Source organism: Thalassophryne amazonica, chromosome 17 (genome assembly GCF_902500255.1).
Source record: "Thalassophryne amazonica chromosome 17, fThaAma1.1, whole genome shotgun sequence".
Classification (NCBI taxonomy): domain Eukaryota; kingdom Metazoa; phylum Chordata; class Actinopteri; order Batrachoidiformes; family Batrachoididae; genus Thalassophryne; species Thalassophryne amazonica.
Genome location: NC_047119.1, coordinates 35,027,819 through 35,038,546, shown reverse-complemented (window position 1 = coordinate 35,038,546; position 10,728 = coordinate 35,027,819).

The window sequence follows — 10,728 nt, the reverse complement described above, 5'->3', positions numbered from 1 at the left end:
TAACAGATCCCTAACCTGCAGTGATCTCAAGACAGCCATATTCCTGAAATATCTCATGTTAGCATTTATTTTGTGAATTCATGCATAACAGTAGGTAGAAGCACCCGACACAAGTTCAAGTACTTTAGTGGAAACCTTTTTTGTGAAACTGTAAGTAGATATATAAATAATGAGATGGAAATAAGGGTTTTATTTTTCCCCCGTCAAGAGTGCCTTGTTTTGTGTTAAAATTTATTACGCAGGTACCAAAAAGCACCTTGTGGATTTATACAGATTTTTCAAAGGAGATGGCGTTCCACATTCGTCATTTTAGAAGATTAACGTAGCTCACACCCAGAGTGCTAGTATACAAATAATGAATGTGTATGAGTTCAATGGTACGAATATTTCATGAGGTGAAAGCTGAAACATACCATTCAATGAGGCGATGCCGAGTTAAATGTTATTTCCAGCTTTCACTGAATTAAATATTCATTCCATTGAAAGAATGTAAAAACATTCATTATTTGTTTTATATAACGGCTAAAATAGATCCTTGACATTTGATACTGTATTAATTTATAAACAACAGAAAAGAGACTTACATTTTGGTGTTCCACTGCTGCTAAAGTCCAACACGAAATTTAAATAGCAGTCCAAACTGTGACGCGTAGTCCAGTGATGCTGTGCACTGACTTCGCACCCCGCCCCCACCAAAAAAAGACTTTGTGAAGTTCCTCAGTGCAGCAAAATCACGTCTGCTTTTCATCTGAATGACTTTTCATGCCTCCAGATGGCTTACAGTGGAGTGGATTTTGTGTGTGTGTGTGTGTATTAGAAGAACTAGCACCGTCAATTAGCTCTTTGAAATCGTCGTCCGGCAGCAGCACAAACTCCGCCATGTTTGTTTTTAAAGCTAAGCACTGTCCCACTTGTGTGTGTGTGCACGCACACACTCACTCTAGTGGGATGGCGCTGGTGGTGGTGGAAGCGTGCTCTTCTTTTCTTCTTTTGGCTACTCCTGTTCGGGATCGCCACAGCAGAAGCATGCGATGGTACCAAACATATGGAACCAAAGTGCACTCTAAATGCAACAATGGGACAAATAATCCATGTCACGTGACAGACAACCCACCAATCAAATGGCAAGGATCCACTCAGCCGTTATATAATACAGTAAATGACACAGCTATTCACAAAATGTCCTACACCAGGGTTTCTGCAATGGAAGAATGCTGATTTTATGACAGAACAGCAGCATTTATCACCCAATCAATATACTCGATTATTGCAGATCATAAATGTACATAAATTAGATACATGACAAAAAAAAAATTAGGTCAAAGGAATTGTAACAGAAATGTATGTGGTGTGGTTATAAAGAGCTTAAAGAGACCTTCAAAATGGTGTTTAAATATTTGTTCTATGTGAAATATGAATAAAGTTATGAGCATTTGAAGTTCTGAAGATCTTGGTAATTTATGTCTTTGGTCTTAAAGGAAAAACAACCAAAAGCTGTGACCAGTTTCTCATAATTTACATTTCAAAATGAAGGTACTATGTCAAACCTAATTATTAACTCATTTTAATGTGTGTTTTGCAATGATCTGTCATTTAAACACTGTTCTCAATTTTGCCATGTCTGCTGTCTTGCCAACTCGGCATTTTGGAGGATCATACAAATATGCATTTGAAGGCTTCAATCACCACCAAACTTCGCAGAAAGGTAGATTATTACATGAATTAAATGTTCTATATGATATGAAAACCGATCTTACTCACCTTCAAGATGAATTTCTTTGACATTTTCAATGCAAAGTTTCAATCACGAAATTTTCTAACTTAAACGCGTCACAGGAATGCTGTTCAATAACGAGGTTGCAGGGGGGATTTCAACTACCTCATCAAATGGGGAATTTTTGATTGCCAAAAAATAAATGCATTCCACGAAATGTGAACTCAGCACGACTCCCTGGAAAGTCTCTCAGTCCAGGTACAGCTGATACATCCACAGCAGTGGACGCCATAATTATGGTAGGTCATATGCACATGCCTACATAAATGTAACTATTAGGACCATTGTGAAAAATTCTACGACGTGCTGTAGCCACAAGCAGGCCAACAGCATTCACTCAGTTCTAGTTGTTAACTCTACCTGATTCTTATTGTAATCCTGTCCCTTACAAAGTACAAAGTCAAACTATTTCTCAATTTAAATTTATTCAAAGTCACACTGAAAAGCAGGCCTGGATTCACATAGATGCAGCCCACACAGGGGCTCCATCTTGTGAGAGACCCTGAACAAAGCCCCACAAGTAGTTTTTATAAACAACAATGTAGGCGGTACAGCGGTAACCATGCTTAAATGTAACCATTTAAGCATCGCAAACACTTTATATAGTAAAAAATAATATGTATATGTCGCGGACACGAACGAGCGAAGCTCTTCAGCATCTCATCATGTCATTTCCGGTTTGCGGTTTCATCTACCATCGGTTTGTGGCTTTTTAGGACAATGTTGTCCGGTTTGTGGCTTTTTCCCCACTGGGCAGATTTTTTTTGTGCCATTTCCAGTTTGTGCCTTCGTCTATCATAGAGCGAGCTTTGTGGTGCTACTGTTGTGTGGGCCGCTGAAGAGGAGGTACTGCTGGCCCACCACCAACAGAGGGCGCCCTGCCTGGAGTGCGGGCTCCAGGCACCAGAGGGCGCTGCCGCATCATGGGAGTAGCCTGGGTGACAGCTGTCACCCATCACCAGACACAGCTGTTCTACTCAGCACCGAGGTATATCAGGAGGACGGCGTCTCCACCTCAGTGCCGAGATATCGCCTTGAGATAGAGGTAAACTACTCTGCAGCATATTCTGTATATTTGATAATACGTGTTAAACCTTTCAGGACAGCTGACTACCGAAAGCCAATTGCTTGGATAAGTACTCACCTTCCTGTTTTAACGTGACGAGAGGTGGAGGCGGCTTCTTCCCTCTCCGTGTTACTGGGTGCAGCCGCATCCACACCTGTGTGTTTGTTGCTCTCTCTTGCCAGCAGTACCGGATCCGACGAGCGGAGGCAGTGGCCACCTGGGACTTCGGGACTTGGCGGTTCCAGTATTTCCAGGGTTCGGTGGCAGAGGAGATCTGGGTGGTTCCGGTTCGACTCGGACGGACGTCTCCTACCTTCGAGCCTGCCCACACGACACCAGCAGAATTCGGCTTAATCCCAAATTGTTGATTGTTGTATTGGTTGTGCTCGTTTCACAACAGTAAAACTTGTTATTTACCTTCTCCATTGTCCGTTCATTTGCGCCCCCTGTTGTGGGTCCGTGTTCCTACACTTTCACAACAGCTACATGGCGCTTCGCTCATAAAATATAACAAATAAGCACACAGATATATCTAATATAGTTGTGTCTGTCTCAGCACTTAGCTTTTAGCATTTACCATGAAATAAGTGGACGACTCTAGCATGCAGTGCACCAGAACAGAATGAAGAACAGCAACACTTGCTACAAACTTGTAAAGTCAGACACTAACAAGGCTATGGGTTGCCGTGGAGCCATGTCACTTCCGGCAAAGTGGCCAATCCGAAGGCGAGAATTCATACTTCCGTGACTAGCCGTCCGATGCAAGCCACCTCAGACTGCATCCGCCCTTTTCGGGTTTCAAATCCCGCAAAACCTCGGAGAGGTCACCGCGCTGCGAGATCTCAGTAACATTAAGAACTGCATTGAGACGCTCTGATCACGCTGCACTTTAACCACTGCACATGGACAACAGCATTAACATCGCAACATAAAACTATTTTTATATTGTGCCTAAAACTCTCATGAATATATTCTCTGGGTTTATAGACGTTATTGCGTTTGTTTTATGTAAACATGCGAGAATCACAGGCTGTCTCTCTGTTATTTTCAATGGGAGCTGCTGTGAGCTACGCTCGCTTCCTGTTCATGTCATTCTGGGGGAAAGTGGAGTTTGCTGTTTAACGTCTTGATTATTGTTCTTTACAACACTGTTTGTCCTCTTTGTTCCAGACTAATATATACAATATGTCTGAAAATTGGTTTCCGTTTATTAAATTTGTTATGTTTTAGCAAGTTTTCAGGGTATTATGCATGCAGTCTCTTATTAATGTGATGAAAAGCATAAAAAAATACATTTTTGTAGTATAATATTCATTTACAATTGCCATCGTGTGGATTCTCTATGTTGTTTTGACTGCAGCAACTCTCTGGCACGCAAGGGATTATGGGATACATGAAAACCCTGGATTGATTGTCTGTTGAAATCAGCTGGTTTTGTTTTGTCTCTAAGTTGCTTCTAACAGCCAGCTGATAGCGCTCACTGCCTCAAACAATGAGATTTATACTCCAAGCTGGCCTGAAATGAACCATTGTACATTAAATTGACTTTACTGACGAGTCTGACCCCTTTAAAAAGTGACCAAATTACATGTATTTGTATTGAGCTTGGAGATGTCATCGGCCAAAAATGGCAACCAGGGGGCGCTTGGTGTAAAGTCCGCAGCAACCCACAGTGAATTCATTATTTTTTTTTTCCCCTAGTAACTGTGTAGAACCAGCTGAGCAGTTGTCAAGGGCCTTTGAGTTCAATTCACCACCATAAAAGTGCTTACCAGTTATTAGAAGTAGCCACAAAACGCAGTTAGCTTTTAGCATGAAGCATACGGTCTGTAAATCATTTAAAATAAAGCTGTCTACCAAATGAATCACTGCAACTAACAGAGAGCTATCTAATTATCACTATACTCACAGACGAGGTCAAATCCAGAAAGAAATCACAAGGATGAAGGTGGATGTAAATTAAGGTATTCATCGCTCCACTCTCGGCAAAATGGAGGATCTGCTTTTAAACTGCTTGCTTTCCTATTATTCACCACTAGGTGTCATGAGACACAATTTAACTCAAATCTAGGGCCAGAACACTGTGTATATACTGTGTAAACCTAGAGGTTTGAAAAGTGGGATTGGGATTACAGGATCTTTGTATTAATTCACTGAAGTAGGAAAACCACTGAAGTGGGTAAGGTCCTAAATCGTACATTTTCAGCACTCTGTGAGTCATCAATGTAAAATGCTTTGAGTGTCTGTGTGGAAAAGGTCTAGAGAAATGCAGTCCATTTATTTGTATAACAGTTTATGTTTGTTAGCTTCTTGTTCTTTGCTGTTGTGGTTGCAAACACATCCTACTTTTGTGTTTACTACAAATATGGGGTTTGAAATTAATAAATTCATATACAAGAACAGAGATTCCAGATTGACTTCTTGCTACCTAAACAACCTTTGCCTCAATTACGAGTACTATTAGCTGGCATAGCTTTAGCAGTCAGCTGATTTTGCTATAAAACATTTTGAATAAAAAATAAAACTGTTAAAAAAGAGACAAACAAACGTGTCCCTGTACCATTTAAATCTGTTTTATAATACATTTCATGGGTAAAGAAAATAATATTTACATCACAGAATCCTCTCACCTTTACCTGTTTGCCGTTATAGAGGGTTTTCAATCACGTGACCGATTTGCTGCAGGACAGGTGCCGTCGCCATTCTGGATTACAAGGAGGCTGACGCGTGATAGAAAAATGAAGAGAATGTGTTGTGTGGGCCGCTGAAGAGGAGGTACTGCTGGCCCACCACCAGAAGGCGCCCTGCCTGAAGTGCGGGCTTCAGGCACGAGAGGGCACTGCCGCCTCAGGAACAAGCCGTGGTGACAGCTGTCACCCATCATCCGTGACAGCTGTCACTAATCATCACATCTGGTATAAAAGCAGGAAGACACCTCCACCAAACTGCCGAGATATCATCTTCATCTGGAGGTAATACTCTCAGCCTTTTTGTGAGATTTATAAATCTGTTATTGTGAGTGTTTGCAGGAGAACCGGTCGTTTTTGCGGAGGCTGTGCAAGACAGCGCTCCTTTTCATCTGAGACCGCTGCAACGTGTTGAGTGAGAGGTGGAGGTGGCATTCCCACCATTGTTACTGGGTGTTCACACACCCACCCTTTGACTGTCTTTTGCTTTCTGCCAGCAGTACCAGATCCGACACGCCGGGAAGGTGGCCACCTGGGGACTCCGGGACTTGGCAGCTCCAGTATTCCTCGGGTTCAGGTGGCGGTGGAAATCGTGTGGTTCTGGTTCGTTTCCAGACGGGCGTCTCCTATTGTCGAGCCTGCCCACACGCCACCTTTATTAATTGACTGTTGCACATTCTGAATCTGCTGTGTTTGGTTGTGACATTCACAACAGTAAAGTGTTATAATTTGTCTCCTTCCATTGTCCGTTCATTTACGCCCCCTGTTGTGGGTCCGTGTCACTACACTTTCCCAACAGAATGTACAGTTATTACGAGGCTTTAAATCCTCGAGATAAAGCTACTTATCGTGATAGATGTGTAGCAGTTGGTTCAGTGGATCCGTATCTTATACCAGATAGTGAGTTTAGTGTTAATGTAACGAACTGGCCGACCGTGTCACACTGCGATATTGTGAACTAGGAAGCCGCCGACCAGGTCAGCCTCGCTGGCCTCATGCAGCGCATCACAGCGGAGCTCTGAAAACGGAGGTCGGTCTTGAAGTCCTGAGCGATTTCTCTCACCAGGCGCTGGAAGGGCAGCTTGTGGATCAGCAGCTCGGTGCTCGAGGACCACAATGTAAATAAGCATCCGTATTGGAAGCGTTCTTGTGTTATCCTCTGCAGTATTTTTATGTATTGTTATATAATTTTATTGCCGAATAAAATAAAATAAAATTCTGTGAGCAGTGGATTTCTGTTAGCAGCGGATCTCTCACAGTGCCACGGTGCCGTGAGGCTTCTTCACATCGACATTGAAACTTGTGCAATTGTTTGCCAAATGCACGAAGTGTAATCACAGCGGCCACCGCGTTGTAATCCAGAATGGCCACGGGACACAAAATGACGTGACCGATACGTCATATGAAAACCCTCTATAGCGCTGCAGGCTACAGCAACATAGTGGAACTCAATCCTTAAATTCCCTAAAGTTAGCTACACCAGTTGACTGAAAAACTGACATTTATTCAAAATCCACCAGAGATTCTAACATTCTCTGACTGATCCGGTCACTGGTATCAACCAAACAAATTCCCACCACTTACATAATGCATGATGTACTTTCTAGCTTTGGTATGCTTTGAAATTCTAGCATGATTAAAAACGGTTCCTTGTCAGATTACAATAAACTCTCCCTCAGTTTTTGAGCCCTTCTCCACCAGGGGAGCCCAACACAACAGACTAATGATGAACAGGCATGTCGATTGTGACCACCAAAGTGCGCTGTGGTGTACTGGAAATGGTTGCTAAGTTGCTTCAGCAAACACTACAAGAATTCAAATTGTTATTCTAATTGTTATAGTGCTTAGTAATGAATTTTGCTTTTTCTATGGCTAAAATAATGTTCACCTTGTCCACTGTGCTTGTGCAACAACTAGATCGCTGTCACGATGTAGGAGTCAGCCAATCAGAACCTGATGCTGAGGTTTAGAACTCCATGACTCGATCACCTCATAGTTGATAAACATGTCTGGATCCAGAACTTTGTGTGAAATGGTGGGGCTGAATAAATAAACCCATGAACAAGAACCTAGTCGAGTTCAGAAACAGGAGAATGAACGTTTCACTTTTAAAAACAATGGACAAAACACAAATGATAACCACTGGACATCTGACAAGCAAGACAGCGGCGGACCTAAAGGAGATCATACTTTAACCTGACTGTATCAGTTGTTGTGTGTAAAGCAGATTTTCCTGTTGTTGTGTCTGTAAGCTTTGCAAAATGCTCGAAATCTGCATTGTCAGATGGGAAATAGTGATGATTGTTTTCATGTAGTACACAATTAATTTTCCAAAATAAAATATACTTTTTACTATACACAGTGTTAAATAAACTCTGTCATAGGGTTAAAACGGGTTTATCATGTGAGGATAAGTTGTATAACTTTAAGAGTATTTACAGTGTGATAGATTTACTGCCCCAGATTGTGTTTTACTCTGCAAAATTTACTGTGTAGCCACTTTTAAAATGCTTATTTACACATTTACAAAAAACAAATTCAGCCAACCCACCACTAAATAATCATGCAGAATCCCACTAAAAACCTCTGGAGCCGCCGCTGTATTAAACGCAGTGTGAAAGGATCAAGGGTGTCTGTTTAAATCGGTGTGGTGTGGTCTGGCTCACACTGCATGTGTGCTTGTCAGAACTGCAAGATGGGGGATAAAACAGTAAAAATTATGAATGTACGTACAATTCAGATCCAGGACAGATCTATCAAAAGATGCACTTACTATAGAAGAATATTTCTGATTGCTTCATGTCATCATTTATGGCTTATATATGATAGCCAAAATTGTATTAAAAATTATCTGTTGCTATTTTTGTTTGTACCTAATATATATATATATATAGAGAGAGAGAGAGAGAGAGAGAGAGAGAGAGAGAGAGAGATACATACTTTATTAATCCTTAAAATAAAGTATGCTGTTCAATTCTAACCATTTTAAAAAATTTGATGGTGTGTGTACTACATTTTCCTTGAGGCATGTTGTATCATTATGTGTGTTCAAAGTCCATGAGTCGTGTTTTTTTCCCCAAATCTGTGCTCATTATGTTGTCCTAACTGTTAATGAATAATGAACGTTTCAAGGATTAGCAGCTGTGGATTACAGACAGTACAATTTAATATTTTTATGCCCTCTCGGGCCCACTGTCATCATTTCTCGGTTAAAAAAAACCAGGATACTAATTTATTGACAGAGTTGTCACCACATTGTTTCCTTATCTCTAACCGTTTTTCCCCACTCGACGACACACCCGCCGAGGATCAAACTCTGGTTATTGGCGACTCTGTTTTGCGAAATGTGAAGTTAGCGACACCAGCAACCATAGTCAATTGTCTTCCGGGGGCCAGAGCAGGCGACATTGAAGGAAATTTGAAACTGCTGGCTAAGGCTAAGCGTAAATTTGGTAAGATTGTAATTCACGTCGGCAGTAATGACACCCGGTTACGCCAATCGGAGGTCACTAAAATTAACATTAAATCGGTGTGTAACTTTGCAACTCTGGGCCCCTCCCCAATCAGACCGGGAGTGACATGTTTAGCCGCATGTTCTCCTTGAATTGCTGGCTGTCTGAGTGGTGTCCAAAAAATGAGGTGGGCTTCATAGATAATTGGCAAAGCTTCTGGGGAAAACCTGGTCTTGTTAGGAGAGACGGCATCCATCCCACTTTGGATGGAGCAGCTCTCATTTCTAGAAATCTGGCCAATTTTCTTAAATCCTCCAAACCGTGACTATCCAGGGTTGGGACCAGGAAGCAGAGTTGTAGTCTTACACACCTCTCTGCAGCTTCTCTCCCCCTGCCATCCCCTCATTACCCCATCCCCGTAGAGACGGTGCCTGCTCCCAGACTACCAATAACCAGCAAAAATCTATTTAAGCATAAAAATTCAAAAAGAAAAAATAATATAGCACCTTCAACTGCACCACAGACTAAAACAGTTAAATGTGGTCTATTAAACATTAGGTCTCTCTCTTCTAAGTCCCTGTTGGTAAATGATATAATAATTGATCAACATATTGATTTATTCTGCCTTACAGAAACCTGGTTACAGCAGGATGAATATGTTAGTTTAAATGAGTCAACACCCCCGAGTCACACTAACTGTCAGAATGCTCGTAGCACGGGCCGGGGCGGAGGATTAGCAGCAATCTTCCATTCCAGCTTATTAATTAATCAAAAACCCAGACAGAGCTTTAATTCATTTGAAAGCTTGACTCTTAGTCTTGTCCATCCAAATTGGAAGTCCCAAAAACCAGTTTTATTTGTTATTATCTATCGTCCACCTGGTCGTTACTGTGAGTTTCTCTGTGAATTTTCAGACCTTTTGTCTGACTTAGTGCTTAGCTCAGATAAGATAATTATAGTGGGCGATTTTAACATCCACACAGATGCTGAGAATGACAGCCTCAACACTGCATTTAATCTATTATTAGACTCTATTGGCTTTGCTCAAAAAGTAAATGAGTCCACCCACCACTTTAATCATATCTTAGATCTTGTTCTGACTTATGGTATGGAAATAGAAGACTTAACAGTATTCCCTGAAAACTCCCTTCTGTCTGATCATTTCTTAATAACATTTACATTTACTCTGATGGACTACCCAGCAGTGGGGAATAAGTTTCATTACACTAGAAGTCTTTCAGAAAGCGCTGTAACTAGGTTTAAGGATATGATTCCTTCTTTATGTTCTCTAATGCCATATACCAACACAGTGCAGAGTAGCTACCTAAACTCTGTAAGTGAGATAGAGTATCTCGTCAATAGTTTTACATCCTCATTGAAGACAACTTTGGATGCTGTAGCTCCTCTAAAAAAGAGAGCTTTAAATCAGAAGTGCCTGACTCCGTGGTATAACTCACAAACTCGTAGCTTAAAGCAGATAACCTGTAAGTTGGAGAGGAAATGGCATCTCACTAATTTAGAAGATCTTCACTTAGCCTGGAAAAAGAGTCTGTTGCTCTATTAAAAAGCCCTCCGTAAAGCTAGGACATCTTTCTACTCATCACTAATTGAAGAAAATAAGAACAACCCCAGGTTTCTTTTCAGCACTGTAGCCAGGCTGACAAAGGGTCAGAGCTCTATTGAGCTGAGTATTCCATTAACTTTAACTAGTAATGACTTCATGACTTTCTTTGCTAACAAAATTTTAAC